General features: G+C 37.7%; 1 protein-coding gene across 20 annotated transcripts in view; it reads left to right on the top strand.

Annotated features, from left to right (window-relative positions):
• The window catches only part of NRXN1 (neurexin 1), a 730,807-nt gene that overhangs the window by 59,481 nt on the left and 649,711 nt on the right, over positions 1-21,615 (top strand). The window lies entirely within an intron of this gene.

Genomic DNA, 21,615 nt, shown 5'->3' with positions numbered 1-21,615 from the left:
AGTTATTTTAATGGTTCTGAATCAATCAAAAATTATGGTATAGTTACTTCATACAAAAATAATTATGCTTACCACATGGGATAAAGCAAGCATTGTCTGAACAGAACTCAATATACTTCTGAATAGCTGAACAATTCTTTTTTAGATGGTTAAGTTGCCTGTGTTACTGACTTTACTAGAAACACTTCTTGATATTAATACATGTAGTAAAAACATGGTCTGAACCTTTTGGAATTATGAATCATAACTCATAGCCTTCCATGTAACACACCTGTTCTCAGTTGACCCCAGCCAGCATCTACATGCTCATACAGCCACTCACTCACTTTCCCCCAGCAGGACAAGGGAGAGAATGGGAAAAGCAAAAGTTTAGACCCCATGGATCAAGATAAACACAGTTTAATAAGTGAAGGAAAGAGGGGGAAAACCAAGTGATGCAAAGGCAATACTTACCCCACAAGCAGGCTGATGCTCAGTTAGTCTCCAAGAAAAAGCTACATTTGAAGACAAAACCTCCCAGTTTTACTGCGGAGCTTGGGTTTATATAGTATGGAGTATCCTTTTGGCCAGTTCAGATCAGCTGCCCTGACTGTGCCTTCCCAGCTTCTTGCCCACTCCCAGCCTATTCACTAGGTGGCCGAATAAGGACCAGAGAAAGCCTTGTTGCTCTTCAAAGGCTGTTCAACAGTAGCCAAAGCACTGGTGCTGTCCACACTGGTTTAGTCACAAATTCAAACCACAGCACTGTATGGGCTCCTACAATGAAAGTTAACTCCATCCCAGCCATACTCAGCACGCAACCACGGTCTGTCTTTGGTAGGTGATGTACATGTGTACTTCTGCAGGTTTTCAATTCATTGCATAGCTTAAAATATATGCTTTGGCTGCCACAAACCTAAATCAGTCGATGCACATTAAAATGTTTCTGAAATAAATAGCAAAATATACTCTCTCTTTATTGTCACTTTGTTCTTAGCTTCCTTTATCAGGTACAAGACTATTCTGCGTAGGTATTTTAAGCATCCAGCATGATACATTTCAGCTTATTCAGGACCCTGATGTCCATGAATTACAGGAATGAGCATGGTGGGATGAATTGCAGCTTGATACCTAACAGAATACTGGCCAGAAACAATCTTACCTCTGTTAAAGGTTTCCTTTAATAAAGTGCATAAGGGTGTATGATGTTTTGGAAAACTGCAAGAGGAAGAACATAGTGCCAGGTTTTAAAAACTGCAATAAAGAAAAGTTAAGTCTAGCTTGCCAGGTTAACTTTAGTTCCTGGAAAACTTTGGAATAAATATTCAAGCAAATGATTTGTTAGCAGTTGCAAAGTAAGGAAGAGATAAGTAACAATAGACATGTATTTGTCAGCAATAGATTACATTAAACCAATTCTTCAGCAATTGTTAGAGATTGTCAAGAAGCAGTGGGTGTCATGTATTCTTAGACAAATCTTTAGGCACCGTTTAATATGACATTATCTTAAGCAAGCTAGGAAATCTGGGGCCAGATTAAGTTTTTAAACTGCTGTTAAATTGCATGCAAAGTTGGCTGGATAACTGTGTGAGTTGTCAGTAATTCTCTGTCAAAGTGAAAGGACAAAGCGACCACAGGCATCACTACTGGAACCAATTCTTTGCTACTTTTCGTTAATCAGCCTGGATGGAAAAGCATAGACTATGTTTATTAAATCTGTGATAACACAGAGCTGGGAAACAGAAACAGTATACTCAAGAACAAGGTTTGAATTCAAAAGCAGCTTGACGAATTAGAGAAAAGGACCAAAAAATATGCTAAAACTCTGTGGAAACAAGTGGAAGGTGCTAGGCGTAGGAAGGAATTATGGACAGCAAAAATATGCTGTAGAAAAAAACCTGGTGAAATACTGTTTCTTTGGAAAAGGATCTGTGAGTCTGCATGTATCACATTCTGAACAGGGGTCAGCAAAGCCATGAAGTTGTAAAAACAATCTAAGAACATTTTATCTCTTGTAAACAGAAATAAAGCTTCTAAGACACAGCAAAGTAATTATCCAATTCTGCTCAGTGCTGTACTCCAGGCTGGAATTCTGCATCCAGTTTTGAGCATTGCATTTCACCAACAAAGTAAAGCTATGAAATAGAAAACCGGAAAACTTGGGATTATATACATTACAGGAGAAATGACCAAGGGAGGACCTGATGACAAAGATCAGGTTCATAAAGGGGTGGTATACAAAGGAAAGAAATAATCTGTTCTTCTTTTGCCCATGGTAAATAGGATCAGAAATAATAGGGTTTAATTGCAGCAGTTAAGAAGACTAAATATTAGTAAGAACTTTCCAATGGCAAAAATAGTGAAACACTGAAACACTTGTAATGGGAGTGGGGACGGGAAGACATTAGATAAATACGACCAAGATTGACATAGACATAGTTTATCCTACACTTAGGCAGAAAAAACATGCCGGATGGTTCTGGGTTTTGTCACAATTACATTGATACATCCAATGAACAGAGTAAGATATCCTGCCTAACAGCTGGTGGCCACAGAATTACATCTTCTGATACAGTAAATGCCAAATATAAAATGTGCATAGCTGTAATAATTCAGTATCTGATTCTTTGACTTCTAATATAAAATATCTTTTGTTTTTAGGTTAGAAATAATGACATTTTTTTCCTTTCTTCCTTACTCCTAATAGTCAGATTGTGGGAAAATTCTACTTGCTTCTGCTTTGACAAACTGCAGGGGGTGAGGGCTTCAGCAGGAGTTTGTTACTGGAAGGAAGAAAGGGACAAATCAAAGGATGGTGCGGTAGAAAAAGTGGAGCCATGGTGCTGTTCTTCTGTAATGATTACAAAATAGGAGAAGAATCAGACAACACAAACCGCATTTCAGTTTGCTTGGTTTGGACCTTACAGGGTCATGAGTAGCCCACGAAGTGACAGAATGAAGTCTGAAACAGCATAAACCTTTAGTGAAACTTTGTTGCTTCTCCTATCTCTGCTTTTTAAATCCTATAGTGAGATAAAGAAGTAGATGAGGAAGTCTAAGCAAACTGTTTGTATTTACCTCTTTCCTGAAGTGGCTTGATGTTTTGGCACGTAATGTTATTGCAATGAATAATATGTGGTGCTTTTGTTGTTCTGGTTGCTTTTTGAAGACCTTGTAGTTTGGACCCAACTGAACTGAATATTTCTCTTCCTTATTTCTCTCCTGAGAAAATTTTTCTGCATATATAACAACATTTCTTCTCTATTACGCTTGATAAGAAGAGATTTTTTAACTTTCCTCTTGGTGGAAAAAAAAGTAAGTCTTCTTTATTTTCTTCTGTTTGCCATTTTGTCCTTCATATTAAATCTACAATTCTTTCTACAGGAGACATAAAGCCAAAAGGGAAAAGGGAAAGTCTGCAATAAACTAAATTGATGCTTGGGAGACAATTCTTAAAAATAAGTTCATATATCTGGGTGCAGAAGATTCTGATCTTTTTCTTGCCCACTTATTGGGAGGGGCAGAGTTGCTTTCTGTTATGACAAAAATTGCAAAAATAGTAGTCTAAATATTACTATTTCTAAAAAAGTATTCTAAACTGAGGAACACCCAGGATTCTTAGAATAAGCAAGCATTTAAGACAATAAATTACTTCCATGGGCACTTTCCCTCCTTACTTTCTTTGCTAAATAAAATAAGGAGGTCACAAATTCTCATCCCATTCAACACTGCATATATTAACAAAGCACAGTTTTAAAATTAAATCTACCATGTAAAATATTGCAAGAATTTTCACAGACATGGTCTAGAGAAGGAGCATTGTACACAATTTAAACAATTCTCTAGTTTCAATAAAATACTATATGGTTCATATGATTCCTATCTGATCTTTCAGAAAAGTTTAAGTCTGGACATCACCTACCTGTAAACAAAATATTGTGTGCCTAAGCCTAGCCAAATCTTCTGTCTTGGCTTTTATTTTTCCTGAATCAAATCAAAATTGCCCTACTGTGTTTTCTTCAGCTCAGCTATGAGTGGAAGAAGACCTAGATGCACAGGTTCGGTTGAATTAAATGACACTCACATGAATCTCGAGCAGCATTTGTGCTTGCATGGAAACATTTGCTACCAAATTTTCTGTCTGCTTCATGGAGGCATTTGTATGTATCAGTCACTGAGGTCCTTCCATGAAAGACACTATAGAATCATGAAGAAGTTTTATGTTTTAATGAAGTATGGTTATTTCATCACTGAGGTAAAAAGATTTATATCTGGAAAGATACGAACTCAGTGCTCAGAGCCTGAGTATACAGAATCAGCTGAAAAGGGGGAGTCATTTTTAGTGATTAAGCTTCAATAATAATAATTTAAAAAAAAGAGCATGAGTCGAATGAGCAAAAATTAGCCCTAGGAATAACCAATTCAAGAGGTCTTTTACCCCCAAAACAAAGTACTACATTCACCTGTAAAAGTATAGGTTCACAACAAGATCAAATGGTTTAACACTCTGTGTTATTTACTAACTATAATTATTCTGTGAACTCCACATTGAAGTCATGGTTTATCTGTAGCTGCCTGTAAAGTTCAAGACCCATTTTTCTCTTGAAAGAGAGAATTTGTTTACCAATAGTCTTGTGAACTGCCATTTCCAAAATTTTCATACAATCATAGCTATGTGATTATTTCTTGTGAGGAGTGGTGCACATGTCTTAAAGGATGAAAATGTTTTTTCAGATTCTGATTTTTCAAGGTGCTGTGTAACTCCAGCATGGTTTTTTGAGGGCTGTATGGGGTGTTTTTCATACATATGCAGTATGAGTATGAGTGTGCTAGAGTTCCAGAGTCTACTGAAGAAGATTTTGTACCCCTGTAAAGGAATTTAGCAGCCCTCAAAATCTCTTCAATCCTATGTGTAGCACAATGAACGCAATTGCATATTTTATGTCAGTTCATATTCATATTATCCCTTCTAGAGAGGGTCCTGATCAGCAAGGTAGTGTGTCCTCTTTTACCATACAGTCCATCCATTTCAGTTGTTCAGTTCCTTTACAAATATTTTTTCTCCCTCTCAAATTGCTATTAAATTAGCTGTGTAAAGTTTTGTACACAAACCAATATATAACAGTGACAGGACTTGTTGATACTGCACTGGAAATCAAATTTGGGCATATGGGTTTGTTAATTTCTTAGTGAAAAGATGTGTACTTGCCTAAGCTACTGATCTTTTATCAGTCTTGATTCAGATGAATATCTTTCTAAATCAGTGGGAGATGCTGGTAAAGACTGACATTGATTAATACACACTTACTACTATGCTTTCCATGGCAGAGCAGCCTGCCAGAAAATATATTGCTTTGGAATTGTTTCGAGGTATTATTGCTCGTAAGACCCTCTATAAGTTAATACTGTGTGTTCTGAACCAGCCAAGTGCTTTCTGAACAACTGCATATGAGGTACTGCTTCTCACTGATGAACAGGTGTAATTTTTATTCCTGGGCATCAAAGTCAACCAGTATAACCCTGACTGGTAAACTGACCTCCAGCTTTCTCTTGAGACTATCAATAATTCTCCATGCATTGCACTAGAAGTACAATGAGCAAAGACTTCAAATGGCACAGATAATCACAATCGTGCTCATAGTTTGCAGTAAATATATTTAGGCTATTCTTTGAAGGGGGAAAAAGGCAATTATCCATTTTTTTCTACCTAGGCCTGGAATTAAAACTAATTTTTTAATAGGAGATCTTAAGAACAAAACAGAGGAACCCACTTCGGTATAGCTTCCTTTACATGACCATGAGATACACTCAAAGAGATATACAGGAACATACCTGAAAGAACAGTTCTGTTTCCATTAAATGGCCCCAGTAAATACATTTGTTAAAGAAAAATTGATACAGAAAGAAAAATTAATCAATCACTGCTCTGGGGGGAGAAGTGTCTCCTATGCTTTATAATTGTTCAGAAAATATTTGTGGGAGGAATGACTCCTGGAAAACCTCCCAAGGTCAGTGAGATACATGGTACTGTGCTAAGCTACACTAAATCCTTATGCGCTCAGATTTCCCCCCAAAAATTGCCGTTCTTTTTCTTCTTCTTTTCCCCTTCTTTTTCTTTAAATTCTTTTTCCATTGTTGTTGTTGTTGGTTATCTTCTTCTTTTTCTTCTTCTTCTTCTTTCTCCTCTTCCTCTTCTTCTTCTTTCATTTGCATGTAGTCCATATATTTGCTAAGAAAACTACCAAATTCCAGGAGGACATTTCATATTTACATAAGTGAGTGGAATCACTTTTTTATATATGTAAATGACACCAAAATGTGTGTCACTGTTGCACAAAGATGACTAAGCTCTCTGTGAGAACTTCAGCCTTTAGGGTCCAATCCTGTAATCCAGTCACAAAATTCCTATTGCCCTGAGATTTCCAGTGGGACTTTTATCTCATTTCAGAGAATCATAGCTGCCTTTAGTGCTGCATAGTGAACTTCAGTTTTCCTTTGTACCCACCACAGTTTTCTTCCAGTATGTGTGAGCCCTGTTTTTCAGTTTCTGGAGAAGCTGAGTCTTAGAAGGCATGTGTTGTTTCTTCCCAAATTAAATCTGCACTCCATTCTTCACTGAATTCGACTTACGTTCTTTAGTGTTTGTGAATATAGCTATTTTTTACAATATTTTGACAAATGAGAAAAAAAATAGCCAACGCATGAATGAAATCTTTTTTCTTAATGCCTTTCTCCTCTTTTTATGTTCCCAAGTACATGTAATTGAATGATGCAATTCTAAGAGAAGAATTCCAATTTAAAATCAGTTTACAAGGGCTTCAACCAGGGATTTGAACTTGTGTTATAAGGCACTTAGACCAGTCCGCATGTATCTGAAGTAGCTCTCTTGTCTCAGTGGAGATTTACATAACCATATCTTCCATCAGAATCTGCACTTTCCTGTTGCACACTCACTGAAATCAATTTAGATGAAAAATTTATCTGACCTGTTTTAATAACTTTACAATCACAAATCATATCTTAATATGTGGCTATGCAGACATTCACAAATAAAACATATAAAGATGATTTGCCTGTGATAGTATCAACATTTTCTGTGTTGCTTTTATTTCATCTTATAAAATACTGGTTTGGACAAACAGCCTTGACCTAATGTATAATATGCAGCTTGGTGAAGCAATAACTATACACTAGAGATGGCACTAAGCTCATTTTAACTACAACATAAACCCAGATCTTGAAAGCATTGTGGTAACTTCCATTACACTAAAAGCTATTGATTAGAAATGCTTCCCTGGCAGAAAAAGGGGACTCATGAACTCATTATGTTCCAATGATTCACCATGAGATCTCAATGGGAGTTGCACACGCCAAGTAGCAGCACAGCAGATAAACCATGAAAATCAAGGAGCAATCTAGGTCTTATCCGAGCTGTACAAAATAATGAAAAGATTTCTATCCGTCTGAATGGGTTCTAAAGAAGATCCCATTGCGTGTAGTAAGAACTATTCCTGCCCAGTTTTTCTATTCCAGTTGTTATTTACTAGAACTTTGATTGGTTTGATTATTTAAATTGTACACTTCTCATCAGACTACTTGTTACTGAAGATAGAAAAAGCATGTAATGTGGGACATTACGTAAAGGACATGTCCTTTTTCTGTAATTTGATTGTAGTGTTTCTTAGGATACATCTTTTACATGTCTTTTCAATGCATGCATATATCGTTGACAGAAGATGCAAGAAAGTCATAGCAGCAAAGTTGTTTAAAGTTCACTGCAATGCCCTAACCAGAAGGTGGTGCATTTTAAAAATTTGACCCACAACAGACAATGGTGATACCTCACTAATATTGCAGACTGGATAAAAAATGATAGTTGTCAGTCATGAATGTTAAGACATTCATTCAAAAAGAAGGAAAACATTTGAGACCTTGATATTCTAAACTACTTTTAGAGACGCGTGACTTTTTGGGGAGTGAAAGTTGGATTGTTTCAGTGGAAGTAAAATGAGGTGGTTGTACTACATGCATTACAAGCATGTTTTGGGAAATGTGCTGTGAATTTTTTCCTTTTTCTAAGAAGCAAATGATTTACAAGCGTTAGATGTTCTAGATGTTCTTCATAACAAACACTTAGGGAAGAAGTATGCATTTCTTAAAGCAAAAAGGCATTTGCTATAAGCTGCAAAAAGCAGAATGAAAAAATGGATCAAGCCCATTTTAACTTGTTATATAAAGAGGCTTTGCAAATGAAAATAATTTGAGTTATGTTGTTAGTGGCTTTTGTACATCTTATAATTTTGTTTTGAAACAAACAATGATTACAGAACTGCAGTTCCTTGAAATATCTTCTTTAACCAAAAAAACATACAAGAAATTCAGAATCCTATTCATTGATACTACTTTTTTCAAGTTTATAAGCATCTTCATATGCATTATTCTTTGTTTTGTTGACTTGTAAGGAGATTTCTCCTGAAGTTCAGTGTTATCTATTTCTGTCCCTTGGCATGATACGATGTTTTGGAGAAGTTCGGTGTTGGTGATTTTTTTTTCCTATGTTCATTGTGAAGATGGCTTCTGTTTCGGTTTCTGTATATATTAATAGCTGGACCATAGCGTCATTTATTGTTCACAATGTTGGCTGTATTCATTACATTTATACACATTTAACATTGCATAAGGTATTATTACATAAATGAATGTGCATATGCTTATGTAGTCTATGTATTCAGTATATACTCATAACAATTCCACCTTGTTCAAATATGAGTTTCTCTCTTAGCAGGTGGTTAGTCGCTCAGGTTACTTCTTTATTCTGGAAATGTGATTGAGAAAAAAAATATGCAAGAAATGTTTGTGGTTTGTTTGGGAGTTTTGTTAACTTGATTAAGTGCATAGGTTATGTGATACACTATCCTTACTTTCATGATTATAATTCTGTGAATTTCTTAATGGCATAAATACTCTGCTGGGGAGAAATTTTAATTATCATTTAGATGTAAGAGTGTAGGAGTTTTTCCACTTTGGGAACCTCAAAATTATTCCTCCTCTTAATGAATAAAACCTAGGAAGCAGGTGATTTGTGTGCTCATTTCAATAATAGGCCAGTAATCAAACAAGATTTCTGTTATTCACTAGGATTTACCTTGCAGTGAAGGATTTCCCTTGTAGGACAGTTTACTTAGTCCACTTATTTTTATAATTTTGTTTTAATAATGTAAAAAATATCATTTCATATCATGCTTAGGATGTAACCTCAAAAGAATGGTATCCAAGAAATACATGCAGAACACATTTTAATAAATATATTTTTTCGTATTACTCAACCAATATTATTTATGTCTCCTCAGATATTTTCTTCTATAGGTCTACATTTATATATTCTCCCTGATTTCCTTCTGAATTTCTGTTTGACTCAGTGCCGTGAAAGGTCATTACAACATTCCCCACTGTCCCCTTAATATGTACTACAAGGCAATACACTACAGAGACAACTTTTTGTGAGGAAGTATTATAATTGGTTCTGATAAAGTTTTAACCCAGAAATAGTTCTTCACTAAAAGATACTATTTTGATTTTTCTTGACGCTAACATCTTTGCCATTCTAACAAATTTGCCAGCTATAGAAGCACTGACAATAGAAAAGATGCTTTACCACTTTTTCATCTGCAACGTGCTGCCATGCTGATGTGTTGTGATACATGAATTACAGCATAACTATACAAAAAATAATCTCCACATGGGCTATACTGAAGGTAATGTAGGTTTGAAAAAAATATGTAAAATTATTAAAGATTAGCATCAGAATATATTTCCTAGTAATTTCTTTCAGAAAGGACCAAAGGTAATAAGGAAGACTTCAAGAACTATCCAAGATGACATTATAGTGGGTGTCTGCTGTAGTCCACCTGACCAGGAAGAACAAGTGGATGAGGCCTTCTACAGACAGATAGGAGGAGCTTCACATTTGCAGGCCCTGGTGCTCATGGGGGACTTCAACCACCCTGATGTCTGCTGGAGGGACAACTTAGCAGGATATAAGCAATCCCGGAGGCTCCTGGAGTGAATTGATGAGAACGTCCTCCTCCGAATGACAGCAGACCCAACAAGGAGAGGCAGTCTGCTGGACCTCATACCAACAAGGAAGGGCTCGCTGGGGATGTGAAGATCAAGGCAGCCGTGGCTGCAGTGATCATGGTGGAGTTCAGGATGCTGAGAGCATGGAGGAAGGTGAGAAACAAGCTCACACTTGCTTTCAGGAGAGCTGACTCTGACCTTTTCAAAGATCTGCTTAGAAGAGTCCCATGGGTTAAGGCCCTGGAGAGAAAAGAGTCCAAGAAAGCCAGTTAATATTTATGGATCACCTCCTCCAAGCACAAGAGACTTCCATCCCAATGAATACGAAGTCAGGCAAAAATGCCAGGGGGCCTGTGTGGATGAGCAAAGAGCTGCTAGTCAAACCCAAACACATAAAGGAAGCACACAAAGGTGGAAACAAGGACAGCTAACCTGAAAACAATACCAAAACATTGTCCTAGCATCCAGGAATGGTTAGGAAAGCTAAAGCTCAGCTGGAATTTATTCTGTCCAGGGATGTCAAAGACAACAAGAAGGGCTACTATAAGTACGTTACTGACAAAAGACAGACCAGGGAAAATGTGGACCCATTGTCAACAAGATGAGGGACCTGGTAACACAGGACATAGAAAAGGTCCTTATTTCCTTCTTTGTTTCAGCCTTTACTGGCAAAACTAGCCTTTAGGATTCCCAGGTCCCAGAGACAAAGGGGAAAGGCTGGAGCAAGGAATATATGCCCTTGGTGGAAAAGAATCAGGTCAGGGAAAAGCTAAGCAAACTGGGAATATGTAAGTCCCTGGGGCCTGATGGGATGCACCCACAAATGCCCAGGGAGCTGTCAGATGTCATTGAGAGGCCACTCTTGATAATCTTTAATCAATCATGACAGATGGGAGAAGTATCCAAAGACTGGAAGAATGGAAATTCACCCCCATCTTCAAGAAGGAGGAGAAGGAGGACCAGGGAACTACAGTCCAATCAGACTCCCTGTGATCCCTGGGAACATGATGGAGCAGCTAATCCTGGAAAACATTTCTAGGCACATAAGGAATAGTCAGCATGGCTTCACCATGGTTAAGTCATACTTGACCAACTTCTAAAACTTCTGTGATGAATTGACTCTCCTGGTAGATGAGAGCAGAGCACTGAATGTTGTCTACCTGGACTTCAGAAAGGCCTTTGACTCTGTCTCCCATAAGATCCTCATAGACAAGCTGCTGTTGTACGGGCTGGATGAGCAGACAAGTGAGGTGGCTGGAAAACTGTCTGAATGGCCCAGCCCCGAGAGTGATGATCAGTGGCAGAAAGTCTACTTGGAGGCCAGTGACTAGCTCTGTACCCCAGGGATGAATACTGGGTCTGATCCTGCTTGACATCTTCATTAATGATCAGGATGATGGGCCAGAGTGTACCCTCAGTAAGGAGAAGAACCCTCAAGCTGTGAGGAGTGGCTGGTACACCAGAAGGTCATGCTGCCATCCAAAGGGACCTTGGCAGGCTGGAGAAATGGACTGACACTAACCTCATGAAATTCAACAAGTGCTAAAGACCTGCCCCTGGGGAAGAACAACTCCCTGCACCCATATATTCTGGGGGACACTCATCTTGGAAGCAACTTTGCAGAAAAGGACCAAAGAGTCCTGGGGGATACCAAGTTGACCATGAGCCAACAACATGCCCTTGGGGCAAAGGAATCTAATGCTATCCTGGGCTGCACTTGGCAAAGCATTGCCAGCAGGTCAGATACTTCCCTTCTACTCAGTGCTGGTGAGGCCACAGCTGGAGCACTGTGTCCAGTTCTGGGCTCCTTAGTGCAAGAGAAACATGGACATACTGGAGAGAGTCCAACCAGGGGCCAAAGATGATGAAGGGACTAAAGCATCTCTCCTATGAGAGTCCCACCTAAGAAAGCTGGGACTGTTTAGCCTGAAAAAGAGGAGGCTCAGGGCGGGTCACGTTAATGTATATAAATACCTGAAGGGAGGGTGCATAGAGGATGGAGCCAGGCTCTTTTCAGTGGTGCTCAGTGACAGCACCAGAGGTAATGGGAACAAACTGAAACACAGGAGGTACTGTCTGAACATCAGGAAACACATTTTTGCTGTGAGGGTGATGAAGCGCTGGCACAACTTGCCCAGAGAGGTTGTGGAGTCTCCAGTGTTGGAGATACTCAAAAGCCATCTGGACACAGTCCTGGACGGTCAGCTCTAGGTGGCCCAGCTTGAGCTGGGAGGTTGGACCAAATGTCCTTCAGAGGTCTTTTCTACCCAAACCATTCTGTGATTCTGTGGTATTGATTAAACTGTTAGGAAGGGAAGAACTAGCTCTTAGTTTGCGTTCATTTTATAGATGTCCCTAAAATGTAACTGTCTTGAAACACCTACTACCGCTAGAAATTTCAATTGTGCAGTTCTGAGATAGGAACAGTCATAGATGAAAAATTAATGTAGCTAGCCATCATATATATACCATCAGGGTTTTGCAAAAGCACATCAGGTACAGTATCTCCTTGCCAGGAGCCACCTTTTTCACCTGTTCTAAACTAAGGCCAGTGATTTTTTTACATCACTTAGTAGCTTTATAAAAGTTACAATATATATTCTTATGCCGATAACTGTTTAACCAATCCATATCAAGAATTGTTGTAAAGCATCTGTTTCCTGATTGCAGTGTGTGCAAGTGCTCTGCACACGTGGGAGCTCAATCCAGGCATGCACACTGCTACAACAAAATATACAGTTGCTCAGTCCCTGTAGAATCTATGGAGGAAACAAGAAGGTGTGTCAATTCTTACTTTAGCTAAGGTTGACCAGAATTTAAGGGAAGAGATGTTGATTTTTTTAAAATTGTAAATTTTCTTGTAATTAGTTTTGTTGTCATTATCTATAACCACTAATTAATCAGAATAACATTCAGCATTAGCGTTGAAATTACTGTAGACTGGTAAAGGAGAAAATTAAGTTCAGTTCTTTAAAAAAAAAAAAAGATAGCTATTTTGTTCTCTCACAGTCACAGATAGCTATGATTAAATTTTAGTTTGATGTCAAATGAAACACTTGGTTACACCATGCTGAATTTCAGAGCACAGCTCTACTCAGTTCAGAGGAATTTCCCATTTAAATGAACAGAAAGTTTGTTCTGTACCATCCTAAAGGCTTCCAAAGGAAGGTTAAGCTCAGTTCACATCCACAAAATGAATTGCAGTAGTAGCCAAGAAAATTTTATGGTGACTAGCTAAATAATTATACAACAAAGTGATTTTGAATATTGCTACTCTGTTTTTGTGCACAGTGTGTCTTCTATAATTTTAGCTGCTAACTTTCAAGAACACTTGATACCAAATTGTCTTCAGCCACCTGTGTTAAAGTCACAGCATCACCGATAGCACATCAACATTCCTCTTTTTTGTAGAAAACCAGCACGTGAATACAGAAATATGGCTAGCTTTGCATGCAGTCCTGTTAATTTTGGTGGTGTACTAGTCTGGGAAGGCACAAATATCCAGGTGCAGAGTCAGGGCCTGAGTGAATATCTCAGATGAGCAGAATGTGCAGTCATGTATCACCCTGTAAGCATTACAAAGCAGAAATATTATATTTACACAGTAGAGATTGTGAAAGTGTAGATAGCTTCCAGTTCAGTATGCGATAAAGAAACAGTAGAAAAGTTTTAGAAAGGATTGCCTAAAAACAATATCCTTCTCATGGACAAAAGATGTGACCTCTGCTCCTTTGAGTCTCCTGCTCGTGTTATCCGCTGGATCATCACCTCTGTAAAGCTGCCATCCAGTTGGAAAATTACTTCTGCCGTTCAACCACTGTGTAGCATTTTTACTCACTGTCATTTCAGCTAATCCTATGGTATTAATGGCTCTAACGGACCAGTTTTGCTGAAAGGATGGTTGGACAGTGATTTGATTTCTTCTGCTAGTAATCGAGGCCTGATTTTTCAGCCTCTTTTATAGATAAAATTGAATATACAAAGCACAGTGCAACAAAGAATCAGATTTGGGCTAGTTTCTACTCTCATGTGCACCAAAACAAGCACAAATAATTCTGAAAAATCTTAATTCCCCATTTCACAACTGTTTCTTAAAGAAGTTGTTGAAATAAGTTATTTTATAAATTTTTCAAATTCATTTCAGTGCAGGTATTTTTCAAATAGAAATACCTGTGTCACCTTGCATCACTTTTATAGAACATAATCTATTCTTGCCATTACTGTCTGCCAGCCAGAGTAGTTAATTCTGTATGAAAGGTTTTGATGGGAATATCCTGAAAATATATTTTCATGCATGTAGCCAGCAGGGACAAACAGGAGAAAATACAAAGAAATAATAGTGCTAGGAAGAAAAGAGGAGTTACGGTCATGTAACGTGAACCATATACAGTCAGTTCTTAATTATAGTTAATCTATCCATTCCCTGTGATAGCAAATAAGACCTCTAGTGATTACAAGGAAAGAGGTCTGAAAGCACAAATCAAAGAGTAGTGTGCAAATCTCAGAAATTTTAAAAGGAAATGGAATGTTTCCAATCCAGAGAAATAGTCCCAGAGGCTAAATGGAAAAAGAGCAGCAGTTCTTAAAAAGGATATGGTAAAATACATAGATTTACACTGTGTTTCATTTTCTGCTTATACATGGAAATTAAAACACTGAGGAGAGACCGTGTTTCTTTGACTTGCCTTCACTTAGATAAATTATTTGTTTCTTCTTTCATTATCTTTATTATTAATATTAATAAATTTAGTTATTAAAAAAACTTTGATTCCACCTTTCTTCCCTGGTTGTGGTTACTGCAGCTGTGACACAGATGCAAGAACACTTGTCCCAGTGACCGATGCAAATTTCTGTAAAACATTGACATATTGCAAGCAGGTCTGAAGTTTAGCACATCTGAGACTAGCCAGACCCATTTTGGAGAAAAAAATTAAATTTAAGAAGGTGACAAAATAAGGCCAAAGTGAAGTTTCTTGGGATTGTAATATAATTAAAAAGCAGGTATTTTTATATCTACATCATGATCTCTCCCCTGAGTCACTCCAAGTTTATTTAGAAATACAGTAAAATTTACTAAAAGGACAAGCAAATTTCAAAAAATGTCAGTTCTAGGAAGCAGTTACGAAAAAGGAGATATAAGAATCAAAGATGTGCTTATTTGTTGACTGCTGTAGCTCCAAAGTTGGTTCAGATGTGTAATATCTAAAAATGTGTGACAGTAAAATAATCATGGATTAATAGCATTAAGCTAAAGCAATGTTGAATAATTTCATGTTTGATACCCTTGTGATGATAAACAATAGAAAAGTGATAAAGCTGTATATGAATCAAACGGCACAGAAGAATTGTTGCCTCAGAAAGAGTATTGATTTAATTATGTCTTGATTTTGATTCTGTTTGTCATCTGCAGACAACTGCAGAGCGTATTGGAAAATATTACAGGGTGTAGAAGTAAATTGGGGGTGTGGGTATTTTCCCACTGGAAATAATAGTAACGATTTACCTGAATGATTCTTTTTCACCCATTATATTTGAATTCTTCATGGGAAACATTTCTAAGTGAGCTCTTTGTGCAAATGGTGCAGAGATTGCTTCTGAGAAAACAATTTGTTTGAACATATTTGTGTTTAACAGGGTGTCAAAGTCTTTGCTGCTTTTTATGCTTGGTTTCTGTTTGGATTTGACTGGAGAAAATTTATAGATTCCTACAAGTTATGGCCAGAATGTACAGCTATGGAAATATTAACCTGCCCTCCTAAATGGCAAAATGCAGAATTTCTTCCAGTGATTCCTACAGTGCAGCCCACAAGCAACGATGGATATACAGTTTCTGTTAGAAAAGGCTCTGTCTTAAGACTTTAGGGAAGAATTTCCCATATTCCCAATGCTTATTTTTGTTGGAAAATTTCATCTTATTTTCAGTTTGAACTTTTCTGACTCTCAATCCCAGCATTTGTCTGGTTGAAAGGATTTCCAGGTATCAAGAATCATTCTCCCGACATTGATAGTTACAAACTGGGTTCAAGACACCTCTTAATCTTTTCTTTGATATATTCAATAGATTGAGCATCTTAGGGCTTTCAGTGTAAGACATGATTGCTGAGTTTTCTCAGGTTTTTAATGCCATGAATGATTGTGGGAAAAGGTGGGGTTTTTTTTCTGAAACCTCTTTCATTTTTCACTTCCTTTTAAGTATATGAGCACTGGAGCTAAACACAGTAATGGTTTTAGTTGCACCACAAAAAGTAATGCCATTTTCTATTTCTGTTCATCATTTCTTTGCCTGTGCATTCAAGACGTGCATTGCCCCTCTTAGCTGCTGCTTCACACCAGGAGATCATCTACAGTAGCTTAACTAAAATGATCTTGTCATTATTCCATTCTCAATGCACTTGGGATATATAGCACTTTATAGAAAAGGTGGCCTCACCTAGAGTAAACTCGTGGTTGTTAGTGGAATTTACAGAGGTGTACTGCATTTGGGCTGATGACTGTCTCGTACAAAACTCACAGAAAGGTCTAATTGTGCCCTAATGATTCTCATTTGGCAGAAAGCCTGGTTCTCTTTTTTGGTCAAGACGGGTCATCTGTGCCCCTGGCAGTATCACACTGTCCTCCTGAGGCTTGTACAGGGCATTCCAGAAAAGAAGGGATCTTCACAGAGTAGTAGACAGAAAATGGAGCTAGAACAGAACCAAATTCCTGTTATTCTGAAATCTCTTCCTTCCACCAAAAAATTGGATAGAGTCCTTGTTATATTATATATCTACCTGCTGACGGGAAAGCCCTCAGCATGGGCCCACCCAAAGCTCTGTGGAGTCTGGGAGAGGCTGTATATTGCCTTCAGACCTGAGAAACATGTGGAAATGTAGGAACTCCTGGGCCCTGTACCCTGGATTCTGGTGGATTTTCAGATTTTGCAGATGAATCCCAAATTTTGTTCTACGAAGCCCAGCTGTAGGAAATGCTGCTTCCCTATTTACTCAATATTCAAGCAGAAGGCTGCAACAGAATCAGAGTTCTGTACTAAGTATCTTTAGAATACATTTCTGATTATTCAAAATTACAGTAAATAATTACAATCAATATTTACAGTGGGTTTCAAAAGTACATTTCAAAAAAATTCAAATAATCCTAATGAAATTTGTCAGATACACAGCACTTGATAAGACCAATGCTAATAGTTGCAGATTTTTAATGAATTGCTTTAGTTCATCATTATTGAGACTATGACTGTTCATGCTTCATAACATACTTTATAACATACTTGATTTTTTCATATCTTTTCCAAATATTTTCTTTTGAACCGCATGTTAAAAAAAAAACCAGCTTCTCTAACAAACAATTTGAGAACCCAATGGGACAGGCTAAATAACACTAACCGAGAGATGCTGGGTACGTTCCCATAGAAAAAGCTGTCTCTTAAATGACATTTTCTAGTATAGGATTTTAAATTAGATAAATTTATAGAGACATATACCTATGCATTACTCTTTGGGAAAACAAACTTAAAATATAGTATCTTAAATTTCTACCCATCATTTTTAATGGCAGACACCTGCATAAAGATAAGCTTTATTTCAGGCTACTTCCCTACTATTTGTACTACTGAATATCTTACAAAATTCCAGGAACTATGTCTGTGGTATGTTATACCCTTCATTGTTGCCAAATATGATTTTGAACTATAATTTTGATGAGGGGAAAAACCATATAAAAATGCCAACTCTAATATGCTATTTCTTATTATGTTATATCTAGAATGTTATTTCTATAACTTCAAAATACTAATGTACTGTTTCATCTGTTTATCGTTAAAATACTGTTCTTATATAATTGTCAAAACAAATATTGTGCTGTGTGGCTAAGGTGTAAATAATCTAGCAGACAAAAAGTGTGTAATAGCAGAAATAACCACAAAACATATAAACAGTCACTTAGTTTTAAAACAAATCAAGGTTTCCATGAAGCATCACCGGATATTAAAATGATTCTTGAATTAATAAAAACATCATGTAAAAAAATGATTCCCATTTTTATATCACTGAATCATGGTAATATGCTAAAATAATTAGAATTGGTTGGGCTTTTGCTGCAAAAAATATGGAGCAGATTCTGCTCTCGGCTCAGTAAGGGCAGTCTGAGACAATTCTTCTGAAGATATTAAGCCAGATTCACAGCCTGTGTAAGTTGTGTAGTTCTGCTGATTTCAACCATGACATGCCGTCAACCGAGTATTTGCCTCGGTACTGAGAGCAGAATTTGGCCAAAGGAATTGGGTTGTCAACACAAAAACCAGCAGTGCAATCATTGTGGAGGCAGGGAGATGGGGGGGGCGGGGGGGGGGGGGGGGGAAGGTCTAGGAAATAAACATTTGCAGTGGATGAAGACCTGTCTAGTTCTTCAAGCGAGTAGCTTGGTACAATGTGAAAACAGAACTTTTCACATCTACCAGAAGTCAGAGCGCTGAAGAGAAAATTATCTGTCTGGGCAGTCATCCAGTTGCCAGTGGAGGCTGCAAGGCCCTTCTCCTCTGCTCTTGTGTTGACAGTCCCTTTTAGCTCCTGGTCTTGTACCTGGGCTGTGCATCGGTGAAGATCATTGGTATGATCAGCTGGTCTAGAAAAGGCAGAGCCATTCTTTGCCAACGCCTACAGCAGTGAGGAGATGGCACTTTGTGTCTTGAAAGATTCTGGTTCCACTGATGCCAGCAGACCTACTCAGTAGCCTATTGGCTATGTCCTTCAGGGTGGATGGATCAAAATGTGGCTAAATTCAGACTGTAGGTGGCTAAATCATCAGCAATGACAGAAATGTGTAATAAGGGTTTACTGTCCTCCAGGTATATAAATTTTACACCAGTGCAATTGTAATGATGTAAATAGTTACCCCTGATATGAATGAGGAAAATTTTGTTCCCTCCAAATTGCAAAATTAAGGTGTTGATAGTATACAAGGTTTTCAAAGAGTTCCCTCCTGTTTTTTGGCTTTGGGGTTTTTTTGTTCTTTTTTTTGTTGTTGTTTTTTTTCAGTGGCTGGAGTAAGCAAAATTAATAAAAAGCAAAGTTAGAATTTGGGTCTTCTGGCATCTCGGTCTGTGATTAGAAGAACAGACTATGCCAAGAAAATGGCAATCAGGAAAGTCAAGCAAAGTATTAGTGATACAGAAATATATCAACCATCACAAAAAACCACCTTAAATAAATAATAATGCTGAATGCTAATCTAACATTAAAACCTTGTAATGTACCATGAGCAAGCTGAACTAATTTTTTTCTTCAATTGTAAAACTGTTTAAGGTGGTTTAACTTACCATGACAAAAACATGTGGAGGAATAAATTTTCGTGGCTGTTTACTAGAGCATAGGGGTTTGGCTATATACACTGTTTTATTCACGGAACCGGAATGCAGCACTTTCAATTTTATGTAATTCAAAATATTTTGACAGTTTAACTTACTATCACTTAAAAGTTTAATCAATCAGACATTTAGGGGAAGCTGCTCAGCTAGCATAAATCTTTATGCTTGACAGTCATTACAAAAGACATACCAATCACTGCTACGAACAGGGGCCATGATACAGAACAAAGTACGTTAAACCCTGTAATAAGATGAGTTTAACCATCTGACACTGCCTGTGATGTTTTCAGAACTCTTCCTTTGACTCCATCATGAACAACAGAACTGGCCTTTCAGCAAGTTCATACGTTGGGTTTAAGTACTCATGTCAAGCTAAGTGGAGCCACCAGACAGAATGTCATTGCAGTATTGGTATGGCACCATACCAGCACCCTGGGAACCAGGGCTAGATGAAGGAGCCTGAAGTTATACTACGGTTGAAATAACTGATATATTTTTCATTAAGTTTGGGGGATTTTGTACTTGAACAAAAGAAATTACTATATGCAGTTAAAGGAAGAAGACTCTTCCAGAAGAGTTTAGCTGTAAGTAGCTATTTCTAATAGCCCAAATATCACTGTAATTTACACTGCGTATAGAATATATCTTCATCTTGTGAGAACGTAATATCTTTACTGTGTGAAATCTAGTGTTTTTCATTTTCTCAGTGAACTTTTTTTCGATTTGTTGATCTTCATGTATTTACTCACAACAGGCATACTGCTTTTCATATTTTTTTTCTTTTCAGCCTCTTTCCTAAATGCATGAACCAGTATGTACCCTTTGCACTATCATAACAAACTAAAATTTAAGGCAGTGAGATTTTAGAAGTCTAAATTTGGAGTGTGTGCATGGAAAAGGTGATTTATAATATCTTAAGCCAAATAACTTTCTCTGCTCTGACCTATGAGTATTAGAACTAAAACCTGAGACTTAAACCCTTAATATTCATTGTTTATTATAGCTATTATTTTAAAAGTGGTAAATTTTTCAAATTATGTATTGGAATACTGTCTAGTTATGATGAGATTTTTCAGGGGTTTGTGCCATTAATTTGTAAATGCTTTTCATTATGAAAAGTGACACATTCTGGCAGGAAATGCATAGAAGGTATCATTGAGCCCAGTTCTGTGTAACTCATTATATTGACTCCTTGTTTACAATATATCCAAATTACTTTAGATCGCATTTCTTAACAGTCACATGAAAAGGTATTTTCGTTTAGGAAGACTCCATGAGGTATCACCTGTAATGACAGAACTGGGCTTCAATTTGCAATTGCTTCTGAGTGCTTGCTCCCCAGGAAGAGCTGGTGGAGAAGGCACCAACTGCAGGAAGAGATCTCCTAAGCAGCCAGGCTGCCGCCTTATCACCCATCCCCGTTTCTTTGTTGGTTTCACACAGTCCATCTCCTTGACTTCCGTGTTGTTTTTCCTTTGTTATTTTACCTTTCCCATTTTCTCTCTCCCCTGAGACATCATCTTTGTACTCACTCCTATCCTCTCCTCAGTCAAAATCGTAATGGGCAACAGAGGCATATTCCCTCAAAAGCACCGACCCAGCAGAGGAGCTGAGGACTATAGGGACTAGCATGAGTACTAGGACGCTGAGCCTGTTTAAATTCTGTCCACTTCATTAGCTGAGGCTCAGTTCCTAGTCCTCTTTTGCTCTGTAGGCTTTGGGCGAACCTTCCTTCCTGTGCCCCATATTGATGTTGGGGTGGGGATGAAAGGCCAAATCATTGCTTGTTGACAGCAGCTTTTACTTAGGCAAAATGCCCTTTGATCTGATCTGGGGGCAGAGCCCATGCCTGAGATGCTGTGGCCTTTGCTAGCTGGACTAGGCAGAGAACTGATTCATTTTTTTAAGATGTGCAAGTTTCTGATGCTGACAAATGCTGTGGGACACGATCCTACAATTCTGTTATTCCACCCAGTTTAAGTGACAGGTTTTCCACACTGGATTTTGAGATCTGAGCCAATGACCAGAGTGAGTGTCTCAGTAATGAGTGCAGGATCAGCCACGCTGCCTGTAGTAACACCTTCACACCATATTCTAAAACTTAAGTTATCTTGTTCGATCTGTTTAAAATCATCTACTTCATACAGGTCGTTAAGGAAAATTCAGAATGGGAAAGTAGAAGCAAATGAACTTAGAAT

This window comes from Falco cherrug, chromosome 13 (genome assembly GCF_023634085.1).
Source record: "Falco cherrug isolate bFalChe1 chromosome 13, bFalChe1.pri, whole genome shotgun sequence".
Taxonomy (NCBI): domain Eukaryota; kingdom Metazoa; phylum Chordata; class Aves; order Falconiformes; family Falconidae; genus Falco; species Falco cherrug.
The sequence above is the reverse complement of the archived record's forward strand: the minus strand, read 5'-3'. Positions and strand labels throughout refer to the sequence as shown.